At 43.7% G+C, this 13,701-nt stretch overlaps 1 protein-coding gene and 2 long non-coding RNA genes across 10 annotated transcripts in view; 2 read left to right on the top strand and 1 right to left on the bottom strand.

Moving 5' to 3' along the window:
- IRF2 (interferon regulatory factor 2) overlaps positions 1-6,172 on the bottom strand; it is a 37,819-nt gene extending 31,647 nt beyond the window's left edge. For 2 of the 8 annotated variants that reach the window (XM_083631320.1, XM_083631319.1), the window contains exons 1-2: positions 5,506-5,738; positions 4,898-5,274 (exon numbers count right to left, since the gene is read on the bottom strand). The gene's annotated coding sequence lies outside the window, so the exon portion shown is untranslated. The other 6 variants (XM_083631321.1, XM_083631324.1, XM_083631323.1 and 3 more) reach the window with 5 other exon arrangements.
- On the top strand, positions 3,716-5,069 carry LOC310770560. Its single transcript, XR_014552271.1, has 2 exons — positions 3,716-4,035; positions 4,874-5,069. It is a non-coding gene; the product is annotated as an uncharacterized lncRNA (long non-coding RNA).
- A 3,594-nt stretch (positions 6,173-9,766) lies between the features above and the next one.
- LOC310770551 lies at positions 9,767-12,727 on the top strand. Its single transcript, XR_014552263.1, has 3 exons — positions 9,767-9,923; positions 10,154-10,275; positions 10,849-12,727. It is a non-coding gene; the product is annotated as an uncharacterized lncRNA (long non-coding RNA).
- Positions 12,728-13,701: the final 974 nt, after the last annotated feature.

Here is a 13,701-nt window from a genome sequence, read left to right as displayed (position 1 = left end):
CTGAGCAATGTCTGGTTTTCAACAAATTAATCAGGACTATTATTAAATTGAGATGGGAAGGGGAGACACAATACATCCCTAAGTAATGCTCTTGAACATAGCCCACGGTGTTATTTTAAAATGGCCATTCTTCAGTACAAGCACAATTTCTGCCCCAAGAAATGTTGCGCCATTACCGGCGTCAGTGCTACAATATAGGAAGTTTAATTAACTGAAACTTGTCCCAGTGCCCACATTTATGTTGAGAATGTGGGAAGAGCCCTGTCCGACCAGGCCAAAGAGCCATCAGGTCCAGCATTCTCTTCCCCCAGTGGCCAACCAGACACCCACAAGAAAGCCACAGCAGAACAGTGCAGTAACAGCACCTGGGGCATCCGGACTGATACTGGTGGTAATATATAGTAATCATGACTGAGAGCCATCAATATGCCTTATCTTCCATGAATTTGCTCAATCCCACTTTAAAGCTATCTATGGTAGCGGTCATCACAATATCTTGTGGTAGCGAATGTTTGCCCTGAATCTCCCATCATTCAGCATCACTGGATGACCTGGGTTTTTAGAGGAGAAAATGCTCTCCACATCACATATTTTATAAACCTCTATTATGTCCCCTGTTACTCATCTTTTTTTCAAAACCAGAAAGAACCAAGCATTGTGAGCTTTCCTTAGAGGGGAGTTCTGCTCTGCTGGTTGGAGGCTGTATGCTTCTGAATACAGTGGTACCTCTGTATGCGAACAGGATCTGTTCCGGAGCCCCGTTTGCATCCTGAAGCAAATGCAAGATGCGACTGCGCATCTGGTTTCGCCACTTCCGTGCATGCGCGTGACGTCATTTTGAGCATCTGCGCATGCAGCGAAACCCGGAAGTAACGCATTCCGTTACTGCCGGGTCTCCACGGAGCGCAACCTGGAAATATTTAAGCTGAAGCATATTTATCCCGAGGTATAACTGTACCATTTGCTGGAAAATACAGGAGGGGAGAGTGCTATTGAGCTCAGGTTCTGCTTGCGGGATTCCCATAGCCAACTTGCTGGCCATAGTGAGAACAGGATGCTAGCCTAGATGTTCTTAGGAGTTGCTCTAGCCTCTTGATTGTTTTTGACTGCCCTTTTCTGGCTCAATCTTGTGAGGCAGCTAAAAAAGCCAATGCAATTCTGGGCTGCATCAATAGGAGTATAGCATCTAGATCAAGGGAAGTAACAGTGCCACTGTATTCTGCTCTGGTCAGACCTCACCTGGAGTACTGTGTCCAGTTCTGGGCACCACAGTTCAAGAAGGACACTGACAAACTGGAACGTGTCCAGAGGAGGGCAACCAAAATGGTCAAAGGCCTGGAAACGATGCCTTATGAGGAACGGCTAAGGGAGCTGGGCATGTTTAGCCTGGAGAAGAGGAGGTTAAGGGGTGATATGATAGCCATGTTCAAATATATAAAAGGATGTCACATAGAGGAGGGAGAAAGGTTGTTTTCTGCTGCTCCAGAGAAGCGGACACGGAGCAATGGATCCAAACTACAAGAAAGAAGATTCCACCTAAACATTAGGAAGAACTTCCTGACAGTAAGAGCTGTTTGACAGTGGAATTTGCTGCCAAGGAGTGTGGTGGAGTCTCCTTCTTTGGAGGTCTTTAAGCAGAGGCTTGACAACCATATGTCAGGAGTGCTCTGATGGTGTTTCCTGCTTGGCAGGGGGTTGGACTCGATGGCCCTTGTGGTCTCTTCCAGCTCTATGATTCTATGATTCTATGATTCTATGATTCTATGATTCTAGGTGAGATCAGAACTGCAGACAGTATGCTAAGTTTGGTCACACCAAAAGTCTGTAAATAGGCACTATAATATTGACAGTTCTATTTTCAAACAATTTCCAAAAAAGGAATTTGCCATAACACACAGCATCAACATTTTCACCAACCTATGCACCACTGCTAGTTCACATTCCATCAGTGTATATGTGAAGTTTTTTTTACCCCAGTATCACTTCATACTAAACTGCATTTGCCATTTTAATACCCATTCCCCACTTTGGAGAGATCCTTTCTGGGGTCCTCACAATTGCTTTTTGTCTTTTAATCCCCTGAATAATTTGAAGTCTTTAGCAAACTTGGCTGCCTCACTACTCACCCTACCTCTAGATAATTTGTGAACAAGTTAAAAAGTACTTGTCCCAAGACTTTGGCTATGTTTATATTTGCATACTAACTGAGCGGCTATGTTTATATTTGCATACTAACTGAGCTGGTATGAATATCTGAATCTTAAGAGTTAATGATAGGCCCTTTTCCTATGCGATCTCTGGGATCCAAAAGAACCAGATTGAGATTTTCAAAAATGGTAGTATTTCCTCAAATTAGGAATTCTAGACTGCCCAACGCAAAGGATGCCACTCTTTTGAAGGGAATTTGCTACAATTTAGGGATAGGGAAAATCAAACGTGGACCAAACAAAGAGAACACCAAAAATCCCCTTGTTCCAAATAACCTTTAGACCAGGACTTCCTTACACTCAGTAAAAGTCAGTTGCACTTAAGTCCATTTGAAATTAATGGGGCTTAAGTTTGCTGTTTAAAAACTTATTTCATTGATTTCAATGAGTGACTCTCACTGGAATTGAGTTGTTGTGTTCCTCATAATAATAATAATAATTTATTATTTCTACCCCGCCCATTTGACTGCATCGCCCCAACCACTTTGGGTGGTTTCCAGCATATATAAAAACATAATAAAACAAAAACAAAGCCTTAAAAAGCTTCCCTATACAGGGCTGCCTTCAGATGGTTATATAGTTACTCATCTCCTTGACATCTGATGAGAGGGCATTCCAAAGGTGGGTGGGTGCCACTACTGAGAAGCCCCCCCCCCCATTACTTCTCACATAGCCTAGTCTTCATGCTGGGCAATTTTTGCAGACAAAGTACATTTTGATATTACAGGCACACAACATTGCAACATTCATAGCCAATATACTTTTATGCCCCTCACTTCAATGGCTCTTTTGTATTCAGTGTCATGATTCAGTGAAAAGTGGAAATGCAGGTTTACAGACTATCAAATTTTAATTCATGTAAAATTCTACCGGCTTCTTTAAGTGTGGCAACCACTGCTGACTTCTAGCTGTCTCCTTAGAGACAGTCACATACAAGACATGCACAGAACTCTGTGCACACCGGATTTTCACAAAAGACCTGCTCTGCACTGGTATGCCTGCTGCCTCTGCACATGACATTTACGGCTAAATCCCAGTGAGCAAAGGGGCTGCCATGCCACAATCTAAGGTTGTTAGAACAAATCCTTTAAAAGTGGCAAAGCATAAACTGGGGCGGTAATGATTTTAGATTAATTAAACCAGAGTAAATCGACCATGTGGCACCATGAATTTGCTAACTAGAGCTTCTGTTCTAAGGTACACTTTCCTAAATAAGGTAAAGGTAAAGGGACCCCTGACCATTAGGTCCAGTCATGACCGACTGGGGTTGCGGCGCTAATCTCGCTTTATTAGCTGAGGGAGCTGGCGTACAGCTTCCGGGTCATGTGGCCAGCATGACTGAGCTGCTTCTGGCGAACCAGAGCAGTGCATGGAAATGCGGTTTACCTTCCCACCGTAGTGGTACCTATTTATCTACTTGCACTTTGACGTGCCTTCGAACTGCTAGGTTGGCAGGAGCGGGGACCCCGTTGCGGGGATTCGAACTGCTGACCTTCTAACTGGCAAGCCCTACACTCTGTGGTTTAACCCACAGTGCCACCCGCGTCCCCAAGTGCATGTACCTAAACACAATGACCGACAAAGAAGGCCAACATAGGCAGCTGTGACATTCTAAAACCGCCTTTCTCAACCTTGTGTTCCTGAACTCCAACTCCCATCATCCCTGACCACTGGCCATGCTGGCTGGGGGGCTGATGGCAGTTGCCGTTTAGCAGCACCTAGAGGCCCACAGGTTCCCCAAACCCTGCCCTAGAATAATAAACATCCCTCGGCAAAAACAAAAAACGTCGGGTTCCAACCTATTCGGCCTGACTTCAAGCAAAAACGGGTAAGGCTAGCGCGCGAAAGGGGGTATATCTGCTAGCCCTTGCACCAGATAAGCCGAGCTTCCTGGAACAAAATGCACCTAGTCTCGCCTTTCTCCTCCCACGCCTCGAGCCGCAGAAGTATCCAATGCCGCGTTCTATTGCCTCGAAGCCGGCTCCCCATTGGCCAAGCGGAGCATACACGTCACGGCTTGACCCGGCCGCTGAGGCGGAGGAGAAAAGGAAGTGGCCGAGCCAGGCTTGTGTAACCAACAACCTACTTCGCGGGGGGGGGGGCGGGGGAGAAGGGTCACGCTTGTATTTGGGGGAGGCGGGGGCTCCCCCCGCCGCCGCGGGCAGAGTGGCACCTCCAGGTGTGTCTCAACTCCCCCCCCCCGCACAAGCGCCAGTTGCTAGTTAAGGGCGGGAAGTGGCCATTTCCTCCCTTTCTCTCCGGCTCCAGCCCAAGGCCGCCTCCCTGCCTGGTTCTTCCTCTTACATACAGCCTCTCGGGGAGGGGCAGGGGAGAGCGGAGATGGCAGCCGCAAGGCCTCTGCGGGGAAAAGCAAAGAAAGAGCACACGGCGCCCTTCGGTACCAAGCACACGTTACGAAACCACCCAGCCCAATTCCCCCCTCCCCGACCTCATTTCACAGCACCGAGTGGGAAAGGAAAAGCATATAGGAAGCGGCAGCCGCAGGGCCCCGGGAACCGCCCGGGTCTCCTCTCTCGGCAAAGCGATTTCTACCGGAACGGGCCTTGCCCCGCCATGGCTGGGTTCAAAGTCCCCGAGGTGGGAAGAGAAATCCTTCCCCCGCCCGCCCCCCGGCTTTATGCACAGCTCCCCTTCGTGCATTGCAGGGTTGGGGGCCCTGGCTCGCTCACCTAGCTTCCACGCCCGCGAAGAGGCTGGTCAGCTGCCAGAAATAATATCCGCATGGGCAACGTATCCCGGGATCGAAAACAACAAGTGTCCACCAGCTCAGCAGCTCCATTAGCTTCTTTCGTCAACCTCCGCGGGAGTGAAAATAAAAGTTGCTTCCTCCGCGTCCCCCAAGCAAGGTGCTCCTGGGCTCGGTGCAAATTCTGTGCTCCTAAATCCAGATTATTTTCTCCCTTCCGCCCCGTCGCAATCGCTCCTCGCCTTTGTTTCTGCCGCTGCTATTTCTCGCCATCCGGCAACCCCCTAAGCAAACCGCCTGTTTCAGAGCCCCACAACCAGCGAGAGAAACGCGTCCTTCCAGCCGATCCCTTCCCAGCCTCTGCAAATCCAAAAGTGAAATTAAAAGCCCTGCATTCTCTTACCAGTAGCTGCACCTAAAATCATATGACCCGCAACGGCGCTGGCCTTTTATTTTTGTTTTCAATCAAGATCAATAGCAACATTTCTGGAAGCAAACGTTTCAAGCATGTGGGGGGCGGGGAGAGAAACGCCTAATCTGCAAAGGATTAATATTTGGGTTTTGGTTTTTGTTTAGAAAAAAATGCCTTACCAATAAGTTTGTTTCGCGTTATTTATGGCAGTTCCCTTCAAGGTTATCGCGGTTGCCAAGAGACGCAAAATGGAAAGGAAAACAGGCGGCTGCATAAATCGCGGGAGCAAAACTAAAAGTTATTCCCTCCTCCTCTGCTTTTGGCGGAGATCAGCCCAGATCGAAAGCAAAACAAGGGGAGGAAGCCGCGAGGAGCTGAGTCTTGGAAATCCCCCCCTCCCTTCCTCCTCCTCCTGCTCCTCTTCCAGGCCTGTTTGTGCAGAGAGCGAGAGAAGGGGAGGTGGGGGCTGGAAGGAGAGAAAGGGGTGCGGAAGTTTGCCGCAGCCGTTCATTGGCAGGCTCCGCTGCTTTCATCAGTTCTCAGAAAAGTCGATTTCATTTTCACTTCCCTCCAGCAACAGCGACATCAGCCCACGGCGAGCGGGTGGAAAGTGGCTGGGGGGGGGGGGGAGGGGGAGGCGGAAATAGAGGTTTCGGTTCCTCGGTAAGGGAAACCAGGGCTTACAAGCAGCCACTGCTTCCCCCCTCCTCCTCCTCGTCTTCGCCTCCTTTTTCTGTGGTCGGATGCTGTATCCTGGGGACGGAATGGCGCCCGAGCATCTTCCAGAGCCTTGTGCGAAGAGACCCAGGGGGACGGAGAGATGCTGGATCCGACCTTGGGCGTTGCACGCCGTGTGTGTGTGTGTGTGTGCGCGCGCGCGCGCGCGCGCGCTGTGGAACCGGCGGCCTCTGGCAGAACCGGGAGATTCGGCTTGTTTTGTTGCTAAAAAAAAGAGAGCCAAGTTTCTAGTTGTCATTGTGAAACAAACAATAACAGCCTAAGAGGCAGTGGCTGCTTATCTAAGCGAGGATTTGAGAAGTCAGGGCATACAGTGCCGTGCCACATGTATAATTTTCTTTTCTTTCTTCTGAATTTTTATTTATAATGAGGTTGGGGAAATAACCAGTGGGATTGTTTTTTTAAGCAGCCAACCACTGTGAAACTCCTCCCTTTTCGAAATGTCACTTCCTGTATAGCATGTGCTGTTGTTGAAAAAACCACAGGTCCAAATCCTTCTCTTGGGTGTAGAATTAGCTGCATGGTCCTTTGGTTCCAAACCCATGCCTTGTGTTTCTTTTGGTGGTGGCATCCTGCCTATGGAATGCAATACCCAGGTATCTACTCTCTCGTCTACTGCCTAGTATCTACTCTCTCGTCATTTTGATTCCCGGCAAAGATCCATCTATTTTCCATGGCTTTTTAACATTTATTGAGTCTTTAATCCTCTTTCATTGATTATTGAGGGCTTTGTTGTTTTTACTATTTCATTGCTGTCATATTCCTTTTCATGGTTACTTATTAATACATAAATTCATAAATAACAATAATAACCTGCCCTGAAAATATTTATTGAAAGCCTGGGGAAGAAAGTGAAACAAACATGTCTCAAGATGGCTTAAAATAATTAGAGAAATTATCTAGCCAACTTAATTATTAAATTAGTCTTCCTTGCCTACAAAACTTAAAACGTGTCTTTCAAAAGACTGGCGTCAGTCATAGAATAAAGCAGATACATCTCCCAAGTCAGCAGAACTTCCTGGCTGATGGTTTTTTGTTTGTTTTGTAGCCCACTCCTTTTCTGAGATGATTCAATGACATGGTGTATGATTTCTGGCAAAGATGAACTGGAATTCAGACATTAATTACTCATTGTGCTTATTGCCTCTGTCTTCGCTTCTTCTTTTTCAGATGCCACTTGTAACTTCCACCTTTTAATCTTTGTTCAAAACGCATACCAAAAGCAAAACTTTGTCTCACACACCAGAGAAAATAAAATTATTGGCAACCAGCACTGCAGCCTTTAAAGGTGGGGGGATATTGCTGGACAAATACCAAAGTTAATTCCAGTCCACCTGTTGCCAGAATTCCCTTTTACATATACACATTGACACATATATTACACTTTCAATTTATCGAGTTAGCCAAATTTAATGGAGGTGTTTGGAGTCATAGCTCAGTGGTGGAGCATCTCTAAGTATAGCTGGAAAATATCCTGTGAAACCCAGGAGAGGTGCTGCTGGTCAGTATTGCTAAATAGTACTGAGCTAAAAAGATCAATGGGCCTGACTCATCATAAGACATCTTCCTGTGTTCCTAAATAAAGGGAAATTAGGGAATTAACCAGCTTTGGTTCATTTAGGGTGCCGGCTGAAGACACCTTTTCTGCCAGGCCCAATAGATGCTTGGCTATGTACTGAGTGATATACTAAATAGATGGAGATGGGTATATTTCAAATAATGTTATAGTTCTTATTCTTTATTGGGTTTTACATTACTGTGTCATGCCCCCTGGTCATGTGTGATGAAGTGAGAGGGAATGCAAAATCCGTAAGTTAGAAATACACATTCAAAACAAACAACAAAACATGCAACTCACAGTTCAAAAACAACCTCTCCTGGATCTGAAGGTAAGAAGTAAAGCTGTGTGGTACCAGCATACTGATGAACACTGCAGCCCAAACCTCCAACTTCTGCCAGTGGTTTCATGTAGCTGTTAAAGAGCATAAGGGACAGTATTGAACCCTGGGATACACCAGACAGCAATAGCCATGAAGTGAAACAATCGTCTCCCAGTATCACCTTCTAGAAAGGCTTCTCTAGAACATAAGGAACCACCACAGGACCAGGTCTTGTAAAAACAACCCAGATAAGCAGTCCAGAAGGACACCATGGCCAATGAAAGGTCCAGGAGAACTAAGAACACGGCACTTCTTCAATCAATTTTCTGGCATAAATCTTCCATTGGGGGCTCAGGCTGTTCCTGTGCCAAAAGCTGGATTGGAACAGATCCAAATAATTCATCATCCAAGACCATCTGGAGCTGAGAGGTCCCACCACCTGGCCCATTCACCTTGCAGTAAAGCTTATTTTGGAAGCTTACAAACCCACCACAATGAACGTCAGTGTCCTTTATTGGTAATGTCAGCATGTCCTGGCACTTCTCTCAGACCTCTAAAATCTTAACAGATAATTTTTTACCATTCGTCAAGTGTCTAATACTTATCATAACAATAATTTTGACCTCATTCTAGCACCATTCATGTGTCTTCCTCTGTCTTAGTTCACGTAAATACTAATGTATATAATTACAGTGGTACCTCGGGTTACATACGCTTCAGGTTACATATGCTTCAGGTTACAGACTCCGCTAACTCAGAAATGTTACCTCAGGTTAAGAACTTTGCTTCAGGATGAGAACAGAAATCGTGTTCCGGTGACATGGCAGCAGGAGGCCCCATTAGCTAAAGTGGTGCTTCAGGTTAAGAACAGTTTCAGGTTAACTACGGACCTTCGGAACGAATTAAGTACTTAACCTGAGGTACCACTGTACCGGGGAATCCCTTTATAGGTTACATATATTCTGCAAGCTTCTATTTCAAAGACTGCTTCACATCAGAAAATAATGTGCTGTGGCTTTGAGGAAGCTGCCAGAAAAAGTGGTTCTTCAAAACAGGAACCTATAAATTTGCCCTCTAGGCAAATTTTAAAAAACCAAACCAAAACACGCACAGCAGGAATGGGGAACTTGTGGGCCTCCAGATTGGCAGTGCAGCGATGGGAGAAATTGTTAATAAATTCTGTTCTGACACAAATATATCTATATTTTAAAACCCTGATAACTTCAAGAATAATGGCAGTATCCTGGTGCCATCTTCAAAACCTGGAAACAAAAAAATATGCAGGCCATGCTTTTAACAACAGATCACATGTACAGATCCTGAAAACAAACAATACAGTGGTACCTCAGGTTACATACGCTTCAGGTTACATAAGCTTCAGGCTACAGACTCCGCTAACCCAGAAATAGTGCTTCAGGTTTAAAAACTTTGCTTCAGGATGAGAACAGAAATCGGGCTCTGGCGGCACAGCGGCAGCAGGAGGCCCCATTAGCTAAAGTGGTACCTCAGGTTAAGAACAGTTTCAGGTTAAAAACGGACCTCCGGAACAAATTAAGTACTTAACCTGAGGTACCACTAGGTATTTTGATGCCTAAATGTAGTAAATGGAGGCAGCAGTAGATTTCATTATATTTTTCCTCATAACTAGGGAACCACTTTATTGGGAAAGGAATTAAGAAGTGGTACTCGCTTGTGATACAAATATGCTACATTAAGGTATTTAACTTTGGTATAAATGACAGGCCATTAGGAACTTAACAATTGAGTGCTAAGTATGTTTCCTTGGGAGCAATTCAGACTGTTCAGTGGGACTTACCTCATGGCAGAAAAAGAGTGAGGCCTTTGAGGAGAAGCTGTGTGCCCAGGAGGTCTATGCCGATTCATAGATGTCTGTCTCCCCACTTCCATGGGAACCTACTGTTTTAGCTTGTCTGTGTTGTAAGCCCTAAAAAGCCTGAAACACTTCTTGTCAGACTACAGTGGTACCTCGGGTTACATACGCTTCAGGTTACAGACTCCGCTAACCCAGAAATAGTACCTCGGGTTAAGAACTTTGCTTCAGGATGAGAACAGAAATCATGAGGTGGTGGCGCATCGGCAGCGGGAGGCCCCATTAGCTAAAGTGGTGCTGCAGGTTAAGAACAGTTTCAGGTTAAGAACGGACCTCCGGAACGAATTAAGTACGTAACCAGAGGTACCACTGTAATAGATTCCCCCCCCCCCACTTGGCAAATAGTGACATGGATCAGTACATAGAATACCACTCTAGCATTTGTCAAATGAAACTAAGAATACCTCTTTTATTAGATGAAGACATCCCAGGGAAAAACGGTATAAGTTAGTATGGTGTAATGGTTACAGTGATGGGCTGGGACTTGGGAGGCCGAGGTTCAAACTGACTGTTAGGCGTGAAACAACTTGGATGATTGTGACTAAATATTCACAACAGATGAGAAGTATAGAAACAATATATTTAAAAGTTATGAAGATTACTGAAATAAGGAGAAAAAATATTTAAGAAAAAATAAAACACAGGTTGAATCAAGTTAAGCTTGAGGAAATAAAAGAGGCTTGGAAAATGATAGAACTCCCATATGACGTGGCTTTTGATCTGGTCTGTGATTGGTTCGGTTTGTGGGTGAAAGGCCTGATTGGACACTGAGTGAGGTTCTTAAATCCATTTGGCAGTTAGAAGCAATCTAAGTGGCTCTATAAATCAAACTGCACCCCAGCAAAATTGCTGCCAAGAATATTGGAGTTCTATAGTAGCCTGAACCAATAAGAATGGAATGTTTCAATCTCTGCTCCCTCCTGCTTAATTTTATCCAATCTGTATTTTCTTTACATGAATTTTAATATTGATTATTTAATTAACTAAATATATATTTTTATTCTGTTTTTCAGCCAAAAGAGGCTTCCACAGCCACTAATAGATCAAGACAAAGACAGTACCTGCCTTCAGTCTTAGAATCTGGAGAAACACAGCACAGAAGGATAATGGATCTAATGTTTGTCTAGGGATTGTTATTTTTTTTAATTCAGCTTTCATTTAAAGGTCACACCTAAGTCACACTTCGCAAAATAATATGCAAACCAAAACACAAGTATCCTTCAATATTCACACCTCTCTGAATTTCGCAGTGTAGTTTTCTAGTCAAGTAATATGTAAAAAATAAATAAATGTGTATACATCAGAAAAAATGAGAGGAAGGAGGAAGGATGGGGAAGAAATTAATTTCAGGTTGCATTTAAAGACAAACCTGCCAAATCTATGTTTTCTGAAACAAATACGCAAACATCCTTTGAAATTCACACTTCTCTGAATTTTGCAATGCGGTTCTCTAGCCAAGCAGTGTGTACAAAAATAAATGTGATGCATAAATTAGTGAATATAGCACAGATAAATCCATTAGATTATGGAAAACTGTTCCCCAAAACTGTGTACATTAGAAGAAACCCACACTAAAATGCAGATAAATTTTCATGAGGAATAGTTTTTTTTGAAAATTGCCAGCTGATGTGGAAATATAGAGAACTGAACTTAAGAATGAGAAACTGAGAGGAACCAAAAAATGACAAGATTTGTCTACCCCAGGAGGGAGAACTATGTATGATGATTAATATAATGCAATATAATAACAAAGAATTTATAAGAAAAACAACATCCTGCCTGCGGTCTAAATAAGCATACCTCTTTAACCTCTCATTTTCTTCCTTTGTAAGGGAATACAATGGAGTAAGAGAGACTGAATTAAAATACTTCATTTGGAAAAGATATGTGAAAATAAATATGTGAAGGCCCCTCTTAAAGAGTAGGAAGGACTAGATGGCAGAAATAGCTGCAGGCAGTGACTTATAAAAGTATAACAAAATAAAGAAAATGGAAATGTAAGAACAAGAAGCACTCAGGGGTCTAGAAAGAATGTACAGGGGAAACTAATAATCTGGAGCAACAGAATGCAAACATTTCAAAGTTAGATTTTAAAATCAATGCAATGAAGAGAGGAAGCCAATGTAAAGAGGTTTAAAAAAAGCAATATGAGAACGAGCCTTTTCAGTGGTGGCTCCCCATTTGTTGCTTTCCCTCGGGAGACTCACCTGGATCCATTGTTACATATCTTCAGGCACCAGGCAAAAACATTATTTATTAGCCAGGCCTTTGGCTTTTAACTATCTGTGGCCTTTTAGAGTGAGTGGGATGCTTTTAATGTATTTCTTCCCTACTTTTAATGTATGTATTTGTGAGTTGCTTTGTAAGTTGCTTTGAGTTGTTATGGCAAAAAAGTGACTAACAAATTAAATAAGTAGAAATAAATAAAAAGGGGGAAATACTGTCATATTTATAAGCCAGATAAATGAAATAAGCTGCAGAGTAAATAGAACAGAGCAAGGCCACATCCACACCATACTGTACATTCTAAATGAATTTAAATCACTTGGCTTCACCCAAAGAATCCTGGGAACTGTAGTTCATCTCTCAGAGAGCTACTATCCATCTGTCTCGAGAGACAATGGAGTGCACCTCCGTGGGTGAAGTCAAACTGCTGTGTCATCAGCACCAAAGGGAACTCCCCAGAGGTCCTGGGCTGCTCAGACAACAATGCCACAAATAAATAAAAATGCAAGTATTTATGCTTTCTTTGCTGCAATTAAGTAAATTTGCATAAATCCTGAAAAGACACTGGACCAGGAAACATTTCTTAACTAACTTTTACTCTGTAGCACCGTTGTGGAAATATTAACTCTATGTGGGAGACAAGGCTATAACTCCTGATTTCTCTGAATATGTTGGTGGGAATTATAAGCAGTTCAACCATCTATTTATTAAATATGAATTTGCAATATTATTGAACAGTTTTAGATTATTTACCTAGATATTAAGGCTACATACACACCATGCATTTACTGGGAACTTTAGTTTACTCCTCACACAGCTACAATTTATGGCACTCTCGACATTCTAAGATCCCACGATTCTTTGAGAGAAACATGCTTATAATGTATGCTGTGTCAACAGATTGCAGCACAGTCCTTTGTATGTTTATTCAGAAATAAATACCTCTGTGGGACTTATTCCCAAGCAAGTATATATTCTAGATGATACTTCAGTCAGGATTTGTTGGGTTCTTCTGGTTTTACATCAGATACTCCTGAGCAGCTTTCAGCCTTGGCAAATTATTTCATTATCTCTAGTGACACCCTGTGGCAATGATCTCATGCCCACATAGCACATTATAATACAGTGGTACCTCCGGTTGTGGATGGGATCCTTTCCGGAGCTCTGGTCGGATCCTGAGGTTTCCACAACCGGAGGGACCACTTCTGCGCATGTGCGCAGCATGGTAGAGTGCTTCTGCGCATGCGTGTGTGGCGAAACCCGCTTACGTATCCCAAAGGAGATGTAACTGGAGGTGAATGTAAGTAGAGGTACCACTGTAGTCTGGATTGAGATGATATAGTACTGTACAGTGAAATTCCTTTGGACTATTGCTGGTGTTATTTCTATAAAATCATCAGTCTATAGGGAGTTTTACAGCATAACCCAGGAAAGAAGAGACCCCTGTCCCAGGTATACATAATATTTTTATCAAAGCCATGTAAATTCCAGTCGTTGGACTAGCAAAAATAAATGAAAGTATTTTAGATGGGTTTACCTTCACTTACATCTGGATTCCAGGATTAAGTCACACATCAAGTAAATAAATGCATCTGGTGGGCCCTATAGCCAACGTTGCTGCAGCCTTGCAGCATGTACCA

The sequence above is a fragment of the Podarcis filfolensis genome, assembly GCF_964270895.1.
Source record: "Podarcis filfolensis genome assembly, chromosome: 9".
In the NCBI taxonomy this organism is placed as follows: Eukaryota; Metazoa; Chordata; class Lepidosauria; order Squamata; family Lacertidae; genus Podarcis; species Podarcis filfolensis.
The sequence above is the reverse complement of the archived record's forward strand: the minus strand, read 5'-3'. Positions and strand labels throughout refer to the sequence as shown.